This window comes from Ovis canadensis, chromosome 17 (assembly GCF_042477335.2).
Source record: "Ovis canadensis isolate MfBH-ARS-UI-01 breed Bighorn chromosome 17, ARS-UI_OviCan_v2, whole genome shotgun sequence".
NCBI lineage: Eukaryota > Metazoa > Chordata > Mammalia > Artiodactyla > Bovidae > Ovis > Ovis canadensis.
Window position 1 is genome coordinate 28,745,363 of NC_091261.1, and position 13,012 is coordinate 28,758,374.

At 43.7% G+C, this 13,012-nt stretch overlaps 1 protein-coding gene and 1 long non-coding RNA gene across 8 annotated transcripts in view; one reads left to right on the forward strand and one right to left on the reverse strand.

Annotated features, from left to right (window-relative positions):
• Nucleotides 1-1,291: 1,291 nt before the first annotated feature.
• Nucleotides 1,292-9,519, reverse strand: LOC138422338 (uncharacterized). Its single transcript, XR_011249839.1, has 2 exons — nucleotides 9,312-9,519; nucleotides 1,292-1,696 (listed from the first exon to the last, which is right to left on the reverse strand). It is a non-coding gene; the product is annotated as an uncharacterized lncRNA (long non-coding RNA).
• Nucleotides 9,520-9,561: 42 nt separating this feature from the next.
• ELF2 (E74 like ETS transcription factor 2) overlaps nucleotides 9,562-13,012 on the forward strand; it is a 97,453-nt gene continuing 94,002 nt past the window's right edge. For 2 of the 7 annotated variants that reach the window (XM_069557067.1, XM_069557072.1), the window contains exon 1: nucleotides 9,596-9,886. The gene's annotated coding sequence lies outside the window, so the exon portion shown is untranslated. Of the gene's footprint in view, nucleotides 9,887-13,012 lie in introns of all 7 variants that reach the window. The other 5 variants (XM_069557070.1, XM_069557074.1, XM_069557078.1 and 2 more) reach the window with 3 other exon arrangements.

Sequence of the window (13,012 nt, forward strand, 5' to 3'; positions counted from 1 at the left end):
CTCCACACCTTACCTGAAGCTGCGGACTACTTCAGTATTTTGCTACAGTTATATGTTCTTTTTTCAGGTTCACGTGTTAGATGAACCATCACTAATCCTTAGATGGAGCATTTAAACACACATGCCAACTCATTTCACTTTAGGCTCTCCATATAATAGGCCAGTTTCTCCACTGTCAAACTGTTCAAGCCTTGCAACATAGGTACAATGATAAGCTGAGGATTCTAAAAATATGTATTATGAAGATTCAGAAGAGAAACTCATATACAAATGAGTGGTAAAATATTTATTCAAAAGATTCATAAAGCTTGAATGTGTATTTTACTGTAATTTGAAAAGGCATTTTGGAATATTTGAAGAGAATAAATAAGAACTAGATTCCTGATTTGAATAGATATGAAGAGTACCTTCTTATCATTTTAAATTTAAATTTGAAAATTATTGAATTTGTCTATTTTAGATAAATATACTTATTTAGGTAAAAATTAAAGGACTATGAGATAAAAGTGATAAAGATGATGGTTACATCAAAAATAGAAATTTGAGATCATAATTTCAAAACATTTCAAAGCAAACATTCAAAGGAAAAGATAAATTGAAAATAAGTAATGAGGAAGTTTTGGATTATACCAGAGTTGACAGGAATGACTCATAGGAATAAACTGGCAAAATATGTAAGTACATGGCTGATTTGACATTAAAAAGTGACATCCATAGAGATAACATGATTCGTCATCACTACTCTCTGAACATCAAATAGCAACTAATTTCTTTTGTCTAAGAGGCATTAAAAATTTTTTTTAGTTAAGTATATTTGATTTAAAATGTTGAACTAATTTCTGCTGTATAGCAAAGTGACTAACTTGTACACATATTTATTATTTTTCATATTCTTTTCCATTATGAATACAGGATATTGAATATAGTTTCTTGTGCTATACAGTAAGAACTTGTTGTTTATGCATCCTATACATACCAGTTTTCAAATACTGTTTTCTAAGTCAAATAATATCTAAGATTAGTAACAGTGTAAGAAAACTGGAATAAACTAAAATCTTACTTCTATATGAAAGAAACGTGATAGAAATTCCTGCAAATTGAAAACTTTCCTAAAATGTATATATTATCAATAATAAGTTATAACGCTAACAGAAACATTTCTAAAGCATCAGCAATATAAACCAAATTTTAATATTCTAAGCTAGAGGGAAAAAATGATCTTTCATTCTTTCCATGAAACTAATACTGCAAAATCATCATATGAAGAAAGAAGAGAGTATTTGGCAATGAATGTAGGAACATTATTTTATTGGCATATCAAGTAGTTAATTAAAAAATAGAGTATATTTTAATTTTCTTTCTCCATTCAGGCAACCAAATAACAATGCAGACATTGTAAGCGGACCCTGGAATTCTCTAGCAGAATGTAAGCCCTTTTTAGGTTTGTTGAATTGTGAACTGGGCTCCTTCACCTACTTTAAATCACAGGAGAGCACAGGATCCAGAGAAGCCGGCCCGACCTGTCGCCTTCAGTCTTGGAGATGATGCGGAGGAGGAGCAGGAGGAAGCTGAGCAGAGTGTTGACAGCAGGGAATCTGGAGCCAATCTGCTTAGTTTTCCTGCCTGGCCCCACTACTCACTTGCTGCTGGTCTTGGAAAAATTGTTCTACACCTTCAGTTGCCCCAGTTTCATAATCTGCAAAATGATAACACCTTCCTGATTGTGTTATGAGGATTAAAAAAAGCTTAAAAGAAAATACACATTTGATCTACACTACTAGGATGGTGCTAAATTTCAAAAGCATTTTGTTGGTATTTAGGACTCTGACCAGGGCTTCCCAGGTGGCTCAGTGGTAAAGAATCTGCCTGCTAATGCAGGAGTCACAGGTTTGGTCCTAGGGTTGGGAACATCCCCTGGAGTAGGAAATGGCAACTCACTCCAGTATTCTTGCCTGGAAAATTCCATGGACAGAGGAGCCTGGCGGGGTGCCAGTCCACAAGGGTTACAAAAGAGTCAACCACAAGGGAGCACACACACAGGATTCTGACCACATATGAGTACAGATATTTATTATCAATTACTATACTAATTCATAGAGAGCTGAATATTAATTTGAACCATAGAACTATTTTTGTTTCCCTTTCTCCTTTACAAAATGAGAGTGTCCAGTCTTTCATATACACTCACAGTATTTTAGAACTCTCCCCTTCCCATTTATTCCATTCTTTTCTGTCTGGCATTCACATTTTAATTATGGTTGTCCTGTGACCTTTTATCCTCCATATTGATTGGATTCTTATCCTGGCCTTAAATTTCCCTCTTTCTTTTTGCTTAGCAGTCAGTGTCATAAGCAGATAATGGAAAGTCTACTCAGACACAATGAGACAGACAGGAAGAACAGGATACAGGAGCCACAGGGCAGAGTACAGAGAAGATGTTGGCAACCAGAGGAAAAGGGAGTATCTGGAGAGGCAGATAGGGAACACAGCCAGAAACATTCAACTGTCTGTAGCAGTGCCTGCTGCGTTAGGCAGAACAGGGATGCCAAACAGAGGTGAGTAGGGCTGCAAGGGCAGTGCCCTATGAATTTGGGTGAAATAGGACAGGAGGCTGCTGCCAAGGCTGAAGCAGAGGGCAATACTTTTTATCGTTGATGTTTGGATAAGAACAGCTGAAACAAGGCTGCATTTTAGGGGTATTCAGTGTTAGTGGTTGAGAATACAGGCTCTGGAGGAGTAAATCTCCAACTCCACTATCTACTGCATAACGTTATAAATTTTTTTTTTTTTAATGTTTTCGTCACACAGCAGGCAGGATCTTAGTTGCATTCCCTGCAATGGAAGCACAGAGTCTTAAACACATAGTAGAGGGAAGTCCCTCTACTATGTAACTTTGAAGAAGTGGCTTAATCTCTCATACCTTCAACATGAACTGTAGTATGGGATAATTATACAGAGTTCATAAGATTAATGAACACAAAGTATCCAGGTGTATGTATACTAATAGGGGCCAATATTATTGCTATTATTATATCTATCTAAAAATATTACATATAATAATAATATTATTGTAATCGTTGTTATTTACTACTAATATGATGCTACCCATTCTGATTAGCTGACCAGTAGGAAAAACCACCAGAGAAGAAAGTAAATAAATATTGGGAAAAACATGGCTTTTGGTGTGCTTTTGTAATCTTCAGGGTGATCCAGGAAATGAATGGAAAGAAAAATTTCTACTAATTCATTTTATATTAGTAGCATGAAAGAAACAGCTAAGTGTCCTTGAAAACTAGTCAGCCTGAAGATATGGCAATTTATTGCAAATCTTTCTCCACGGAAGATATTTATCTTTGTGTTTTAATTAACTACTATAGCATTTATCCTGAATTTTATTAAGAAATCAATTTCATTAAGAAACTTTGCTTGCTTGCTTTGCTTCAGTTGTGTCTGACTCTTTGCAACCCTGTGGACTGTAGCCCACCAGACTCCTCTGTCCATGGGATTCTCCAGGCAAGAGTACTGGAGTAGGTTGCCATTTCCAACTCCACGGGATCTTCCCGACTCAAGAATCAAACCCACGTCTCTTGTGTCTTCTACATTGGCAGGCAGGTTCTTTACCACTAGCACCACCTGGGAAGTGCTAAATCAGAAACTTTAAAGATTAAATATAATCCTAAATCACTAATAAAATATCTTCATATACATTTCATTTAAACTTTTAATTATATGGGTTTCCCTAGTGGCTCAGATAGTAAAGAAACTGCCTGTAATGCAGGAGACCTGGGTTCAGTCCCTGGGTTGGGAAGATCCCCTGGAGAAGGGAATGGCAATCCACTCCAGTATACTTGCCTGGAGAATTCCATAGAATTATTTAACTTAATAATAAAGATAAGGAGGCAAAATCTGCTTAAAAAAATTATTTTTAACACTGAAAATATTAGAAATCCTAATCAGAATAAAGTGTTCAGTTCAGTTCAGTTGCTCAGTCATGTCCAACTCTTTGAGACCCCATGAATCACAGCACGCCAGGCCTCCCTGTCCATCACCAACTCCCAGAGTTCACTCAACTCAAACTCATGTCCATCGAGTCAGGGATGCCATCCAGCCATCCCATCCTCTGTCGTCCCCTTCTCCTGCCCCCAATCCTTCCTAGCATCAGAATCTTTTCCAATGAGTCAACTCTTTGCATGAGGTGGCCAAAGTATTGGAGTTTCAGATTTAGCATCAGTCCTTCCAAAGAACACCCAGGGCTGATCTCCTTTAAAATGGACTGGTTGGATCTCCTTGCAGTCCAAGGGACCCTCAAGAGTCTTCTCCAACACCACAGTTCAAAAGCATCAATTCTTCGGTGCTCAGATTTCTTCACAGTCCAACTCTCACATCCATACATGACCACTGGAAAAACCATAGCCTTGACTAGATGGATCCTTGTTGGCAAAGTAATGTCTCTGCTTTTGAATATGCTATCTAGGTTGGTCATAACATTCCTTCCAAGGAGTAAGCGTCTTTTAATTTCATGGCTGCAGTCACCATCTACAGTGATTTTGGAGCCCCTCAAAATAAAGTCTGACACTGTTTCCCCATCTATTTCCCATGAAGTGATGGGACCATCATGCCATGATCTTCATTTTCTGAATGTTGAGCTTTAAGCCAATGTTTTCACTCTCCTCTTTCACTTTCATCAAGAGGCTTTTTAGTTCCTCTTCACTTTCTGCCATAAGGGTGGTGTCATCTGCATATCTGAGGTTATTGGTATTTCTCCTGGCAATCTTGATTCCAGCTTGTGCTTCTTCCAGTCCAATGTTTCTCATGATGTACTCTGCATAGAAGTTAAATAAGCAGGGTGACAATATACAGCCTTGACGTACTCCATTTCCTATTTGGAACCAGTCTGTTGTTCCATGTCCAGTTCTAACTGTTGCTTCCTGACCTGCATATAGGTCTCTCAAGAGGCAGGTCAGGTGGTCTGGTATTTCCATCTCTTTCAGAATTTTCCACAGTTGATTGTGATCCACACAGTCAAAGGCTTTGGCATAGTCAAGAAAGCAGAAATAGATGTTTTTCTGGAACTCTCTTGCTTTTTCCATGATCCAGCGGATGTTGGCAATTTGATCTCTGGTTCCTCTGCCTTTTCTAAAACCAGCTTGAACATCTGGAAGTTTACGGTTCACGTATTGCTGAAGCCTGGCTTGGAGAATGTTGAGCATTACTCTACTAGCGTGTGAGATGAGTGCAATTGTGCGGTAGTTTGAGCATTTCTTTCTTTGGGATTAGAATGAAAAGTGACCTTTTCCAGTCCTGTGGCCACTGCTGAGTTTTCCAACTTTGCTGGCATATTGAGTGCAGCACTTTCATAGCATCATCTTTCAGGATTTGAAATAGCTCAACTGGAATTCCATCACCTCCACTAGCTTTGTTCGTAGTGATGCTTTCTAAGGCCCACTTGACTTCACATTCCAGGATGTCTGGCTCTAGATGAGTGATCACACCATCGTGATTATCTGAGTCGTGAAGACTGTTAGGTCCATACCATTTCTGTCCTTTATCGAGCCCATCTTTGCATGAAATGTTCCCTTGGTATCTCTAATTTTTTTGAAGAGATCTCTAGTCTTTCCCATTCTGTTCTTTTCCTCTATTTCTTTGCATTGATCGCTGAGGAAGGCTTTCTTATCTCTCCTTGCTATTCTTTGGAAGTCTGCATTCAGATGCTTGTATCTTTCCTTTTCTCCTTTGCTGTTCACTTCTATTCTTTTCACAGCTATTTGTAAGGCCTCCCCAGACAGCCATTTTGCTGTTTTGCATTTCTTTTCCATGGGGATGGTCTTGATTCCTGAATAAAGTGTAATCCATGCTAAATACTTCCAATATTTTTAAAAAATAATAAAATATTCTTTGAAAGTCATTTATACGTGGTTAGAATAAATACAATGCTTCCAACTAAAGCACTATTTTAAAGTAAAGACTGCTTTGTAAGTATATCAAGAACTCAAATTATGAAACGGCTTTACGTACTTATTTTACAAGAAAACTTTACATGGTAAAATTACACATGCAACTCAGGAGGATTTGGCATCCATTCTATATTAAAAACTTTATACTTTCTGCTTATCTGGTTGCATTTGATGGTACAAATTTCATTCTTAAGAACTATTTCATTGGATTATGGAAACTTTACATGTTCGTCCAAAATTATTTTGGTTTTCATCATTCTCACAGGCAGGCCTATTATAACTTGATTAACATACAATGTTTAAGTGAGTCTGACTTATAAAAGGCAAGATGGTATCTAAAACAAAACATGAGTTTGGGAATTGGGTTTCTTTGCTGACACAGAATATGGGAGAGATATGAATAATTTTCTTTGGAGACGCCCAGAAAGGGGTGGTGGGAGGGATGGATACAGTAACTCACCAACAAGGTAGGTTAACATCATAGTATAACTGCACAGTTGCCCAGAACCACTTACTCTTTAAAGAGACAAAAGAAGAGATTTTTTTGGCTGTTTTATAAAGTTTAGATAGTTGCTGGTAACTTGTGATTTGCCCACCTGCAATGAGGGAATCCAACAAGTTAAAAACATATGTCAGTCACTCAAAATTCACAACTGTGTCAGGGCCTTGTGATACCCAGCTTCCAAAATGGCCCTAGTGTTATGTCCTTGTGTAGTGGTCTGTATGACCAGCAGAATACTGGTTAGAATAGGCAGCATGGCATTCCTTTGTTCTCTTGGATTACTCACTTTGAAAGGGAATAGAGCCTTATTTAGTCAACTATAACTCAATAGTGCTGAAGGATTTGCCCCAAAAAGAGAATGTTCAATTTGGGAGGGACAAATTATTTACAGGCTACCACTTGGAGAATTTAGTCTTGTCCTTCATTCCTCATGTTGATTACCACTTCCAGCCTTAAAACAGGTGCTAAGGGGTCCTTCTTGCATTTATCATTCTGATATAAAAGTGATGATAACCTCTTCTCTTATTTTGCCTGTCATACTGAAGACAGGCTGAGTAGTCTAAGATGATCTTAAAAAGAGATTTTCTTAGCGAAAACAAAAGGGAAAGAGAGAAAACAAAATTATTCTACCTAATATACATATAATCTTAATAATGTTTGGTCTCTATATATACAGACCAAATCTGTTCCTAACTTAGAAATCAGGGCTTGTTGCATACTCCTTAATATGCCATGTTATGGTCATGGAGATACAGTAGTACTGAATATTAATTCCTTACAAATATAAAAAATGGACAATAGTGAACTTGTACTCAGGCACTTAAGTCCTATCCAACTCTGTGACCTCATGGACTGTAGCCCACCAGGCTCCTCTGTCCCTGGGATTCTCCAGGCAAGAACACTAGAGTGGGTTGCCATTGCCTTCTAAGTTATAGGCTATTTTACAGGAAATAGGGCATTAGAAATATTGCCCTAGAAAGGATGCTGTTTATAGTATTCTGTTTAATGTGTATGAAAGATTTGAATGTTATAGGGACAAGTCGCTCAGTCGTGTCTGACTCTTTGCGACCCTATGGACCATACAGTCCATGGAATTCTCCCGACCAGAATACTGGAGTGGGTAGCCTTCTCCAGGTGATCTTCCCAACCAGGGATCGAACCCAGGGGTCTCCCGCATTGCAGGCAGAGTCTTTACCAGCTGAGCCACAAGGGAAGCCCTTGAATGGGCTTTATAAGGCTTTATAAATTCTTTAATTTAGAAAAGTGGCAAGAGTCGCTATGTTTTAAAACTCAGGAATCTAAAAAACTTCATCAGAGTTCAGAGGATCTCTGACTGACCCTATTTGCTATACAGATTTCCCCTGTTTAAAAGCAAAAATCTCTTAAGAAAAAAGTACCCAGAGTTGCTTTTTCAGATAGAAAGAATCCCCTCACAACCCTCTTGGCTTCCCAGTAAATATACAGGCATTATTAGCTTTAAAAAAAGAGAAGATCATTAAATTCCTCGCTCTTCAGAGACTTCTACCAGAGGGCCTCCTGTGATTCTTTGAAGTTTGAGCCTTACTGTAGCGTTATTTCCACGGTTCCCACGTTACTTTCAAGAACAGCTATCTCTTATAATCCTCAGCGTTTTTCCTTCGTTCAGGAGTGACGGTGGAGCCTCAAAAAGAAAGCGACTGGAGCCGGGAAACGGAACCTGCTGAACACTGTGCCGGGTCCATCGGAGTGCGGCTGCAGGAGCCCGGGAGGGGACCAGAATCGGTCCCCACGCGCACTGGGAGTCTCGGTTCTTTGTTGAATAAATACAAGAAAATGCGGCGGCGGCCAAGTGTGTTGATGGGGGAATAGGTTGAGGCGTTTATATGCATAACTGTGCGTAAGAAAGATCATTAATGAGGCGCTACAAACGCAGGACAACCCTGGGCACCGTGTCATTGGCTTTTGTGTACTTGGAGGCGCGTGAGTGCCCTGCTCAGAGATTCCTCTTTGTGTGAAAGGGGGGAAACCAGAAGCTTGCAGCTACAACTGGGTTTTCATTTCCTTTCGAATTCGCAGGCACTCAAATACTCCCGCACCAACACTCTCCCACATTCCCGCACCGCCAATCCTCGGACTTCAGTTACTTGTCCGTCCGTCGCCGACCGAGCGAGGAGCGACAATGGCTCGGGGTGGACACCCGCAGCTCCCCGGGGCCAGAGCCAGGGGACGGCTCGCCGCGCTCCGCAGCTGCGCGCTGAGCCCTGCCGCCCGCCCGTCAGCAAACGCGAGCACCAACCGTCGCGCGGCCCGGCCGTTGGGCGGGTGGTAATTTCTGGGAATGGGGCGGGGTCCGCGGGGTACAAGGCCGGGCGTTGCAGGCTAGCGGGAGGAGGAAGAGCGGGCTGCGCGGAGGGGCGCGGGCAGGGAGGGGCGTGGCTCCACGAGCGTCACGGGCCGGGGAGGCACTCGGGGCGGGGCCGGTGGCGCACTCCTGCCCGCCCGCGCCCCCGCCTTCCACTTAGTCCCGGCTTCGGAGTGGAGATGCGAGAGACCCGGGCTAGGAGTTTCCACAACCTCCAGTCCTCAGTGACTGTCAGGCTGCCCGAGGGCCGAGCAGTCCCTGGAGGAGAAGGGAGGGAGTCCAGAGCTTGGGGATGGGGTGACAGCCCGGGCCCGCGGGGGCCCTCCGAGAGGGGCAAGGGTGTATGAGTGCCGTCTGGGCCGGCGGCCGCTGCAGGTGCACGCGCGGCCCCGCTGCCCCCCACGCGCCAGCCCGCGTTTGGGAGCCCCCGCGCCAGTCCCGGGCCCGGGTCGGAGTCGGGAACATGCTGGCGACGCGCCGAGCAGGAAGCGGGACAAGTGGCGAGAGTCTTTACCTGAGAAGGCGGGTTTTGGAGAAGTTGGGGGGCTACAGGGCGGGCGAGATTCGAGACGGCCACGGAAGCATGTTGGGCGGGCTGGTGCGGGCCGAGGGCGGCGAGGCCCCGCGGGGTATAAATAGCCGGCCCGGGTTTGACAGGCGCGGCGGTGACTGGCGGTGCCGCCGCACCCCCCTCCCCGCCGCCGCGTGGGGAGGGGAGGAGCGCTCGGAGCGGGCGGGGTGGGGGAGGCGGACTCGAGTGTCCTGGTGGCGGCGGCAGGAGGCCGAGGGGGAGGAGCCGAGGCGGGGGGTGGAGGGCGGGGGCCACCATTGCTCCCCGCGCCGGGCTCAGTGTCGCCGCCGTCGCCTCGGCGGTTGGGGGGTCGGTGGAGCGGCGAGGACGGGGGGCTCTGCGCGGGGCGGCGCGCCGCTGTTTTGTCTCCACCTCTCCCAGTGGAGCGGCTCGGGCAGCCGGGGAGGCCCCGGCTCCCTCCGGACGCCTGGCCAACGGCGGCGGCGGCGGCGGCTACTCCGCGGCCCTGCCGGGAGGGAAAGCGACGCGGCGGTCTTCCCGGGCGACGCGGAGAGCAGGTAAGAGCGCGGGCCGCCGAGGCTGGTGGGAGGGAGGGAGGGCGGAGGGTGCGGCGAGAAAGCCTTGCCGTCCCGAGTGCCACCGCCTCCCTCCGCGCCCCCGCCCGGCGCCTGTGTTGTTTGCTCCGGGGTTAGCGGAGGGTTTTCCGGAGGCTGTGGCGGTGACACCGGCCGGGAGCTGGGAAAGGGGGCTGAGTGCCCGGGGGCAACGGTCGGGGAGCTGGACTTGGAGAAAGGGGAACGCGCGCGGCGCGCCGCCCGCGAGGAGCGCGGGGCGCGGAGCGGGGCTGAGGGAAGAGGTTACAGACCCCGGCGGGGGGGATGGGCCGCGCGCAGCTGGTCTCGCTGTGTTTACATCGCCGCGCGAGTCACCTCTGCCGAGAAGCGGACTGAACTGACCCGCCTTAGCCCGCGAGGAGGCCAGGGCGGGGGTCCGGCCCTAGAGGAAACGCGTCCTGGGAGGGTCGGGTAAGGCGGGAGGCGGCGGCCGGCGCCGGGGCAGGGCGGCGAGTCCGGGGCGGGACCTGGGCGGCTGCGGCCGCGTGGGGTGGCGTGGACGGCTAGAGAGCAGTTTCCTCCGCCGTCGGGCCTCCTAGTCGCCTCTTACCTTTCCTGCTCTCTGCTGCTAGCTGGCACGGCAGGTTGTACGCGGTCATTCTTTTATTCTCTCACTCCACACCGGCCCCCTGCTGCCACTTCCCCCTGTTCCCGCGGGAGTGGGGAGGCTGGGCTCTGACAGGAATCTGTTTTTTAAACAAAACAAAAACGGGCTCTGTAACATGCGCGTCCAGTGACCGCCTTATGGAGCCTCTCTTCGCGAAGCTGGCCCTCCGGGACCATGTTCCTGGGTATTGGAGGGTGGGGTGGGGGGACGCGGCAGGAGGACGGTGAAGGCTTGGCTAGGGCTGGAACTGACTGCCTGAGCAGCTTTGCGAGCTGGCAGCCGAGTCCCCTCTCTACTTGGGCATTTTTATTCCATGTCAGTAGAGGACAGAGAAAATACCCCATTACCCCGAGAGTAATCTAGATTGAACAGTTTCTAACGTTCCTCATGTGCCAGCATCCTGGGCTCTTTTTTTTGTAGGAGCTAGCTACGCTGCAGAATAGGCTTTAAGTTCATCGTACTTCATGAAAGAAGAAAGAGGCGAACACTTTATTGTACAACTATGAATTTCACCCCCTATCTTGTGTTCGTCAACATTTATTTCAACTGTATGGTTTAAATTTTAATCCGCTGATGATAGAAGAGTAATCTGGTGTTTAGTAATCAGATTTGCCTTTCTTTTTAACTGTGAGTCTGTATCGTGAAGTAAATTATGCACTTTGTCTAGTGCTGTGGTCACAGAATAGTGCCAGCATGCACAGAATAATGTCTACTTTACCAAGATAGGATTGGATATTTGAGTTTCAGAATTTCTTCTTTTCTTCAGAAGGTAGAATGACTTTATATAAGGCTGGAAGCTAATTACATTTAAAGGGGTTTAGGAGTAAGGTTTAAATATGATATAATAGTTTACAAAGTGAGTTTATATGAGTATTACTGAGATACCTTCTAAAAACATGAAGTAGAAAATTCATATATCTTGGGCATTTGAAATTGGACAATTTAATGTCAGTATTTTTTTAAACTTAGTGACTTGAACTAATTGCTTTGATAAATCATTACTTTTCATTTCAGACATATATATACTCATTTACAAAATAATCACAGTAGGTTGGAAAGAATTTGTGACTTTGAGATTTTTCTGTCCGGAGCAGTTAGATTGAAACTGTGGCTGTGGTAGGCCCTTTCAGTGTTGATGGCTTTACCTGCTCACAGATTGTACACCAAGGTTTATTGTCGTTGATGATGATAACAGCTTTATTGAGATATAATTAACTTACCATTCAATTCACCAATTTAAAGTGTACAGTTCAGTGGTTTTTAATATATTCACAGAGTTGTGAAACTATCACCATAATCAATTTTAAAACATTTTCATTATCCCCCAAAAGGAACCTCATACCCATCAACTGTTACTCTCCATTTTCCTCGAAAACCCTCAGTCTTAGGCAAGCACTAATTACTTTCTGTCTCTATTCTGGACAAATTGTATAAATGGAATCTTACAATGTGTAATCTTTCATAACTGCTCTCTTTAACTTAGCATAATGCTTTCAGAGTTCATTTATGTTGTAGCATGTGTCATTTCATTTCATTTTTATTGCTGAGTAATATTCCATTGTATGGATGGATATACCACATATTATTTATCCATTGATTAGTTGATGAACATTAGATTTTCTGCTTTTTAGCTATTACAAGTAATGCTGCAGTGCACATTTTTGTACAGGTTTTTGTGTGGATATGTTTTCATTTCTCCTGAGTATATACAGTTTTTTTTAAAAATTAGTTTTTTGAGTTATTTAATACCCCAGATTAATTCTGGATGCAAAATTTAATAATTTGTTAGTAAATATATTGAGTTGTTAAATTATCACCACAAGCCAATTTTAGAACATTTTATTACTTCTAAAATTTGTTTCTAGTCTTTTTGCAGTTAACCCTTATTCTCACTCCTGGCCCCAGCTGACTACTGATTTGTATTTTATTTCTATAGATTTTCCTTTTCTGGATATTTCACATAAATGGAAACATAGAATATGTAGTCTTTTTCATCTGGCTTCTTCACATGTTTTGAGGATTCATCCATATTGTAGCATGCATCAATATTTTGTTTTCTTTTTATTGCTGAATAGTATTTTGATATATGGATATACCATATTTTGTTTATCTGTTGACCAGTTGATGGGCATTTGGATTGTTTCCAGTTTTTGACTGTTAAAAATTATGAAGCTTGAAAGTTTAAGTCTTTAGTGTGGTTTCATTCTCTTGGATAGATGCCTAGGAATAGAATTTCTGGGTCATCTAACTTTTTGAGAAACTGCCAAACTGTTTTTGAAAGTGGCCTTACATTTTATATTCCTATCAGCAGTGTACAAGAGTTAAAATTTTTTCACAACTTTGCCAACACTTGTTATTGTCCTTTTTGTTATAGCCATTGTACTATGAAATGTTTAACTCTTTGTGATTTTAAGTGGCATTTTTCCTAAGGATGCGAGGTGTTAAGCATTTTTTCATATGGT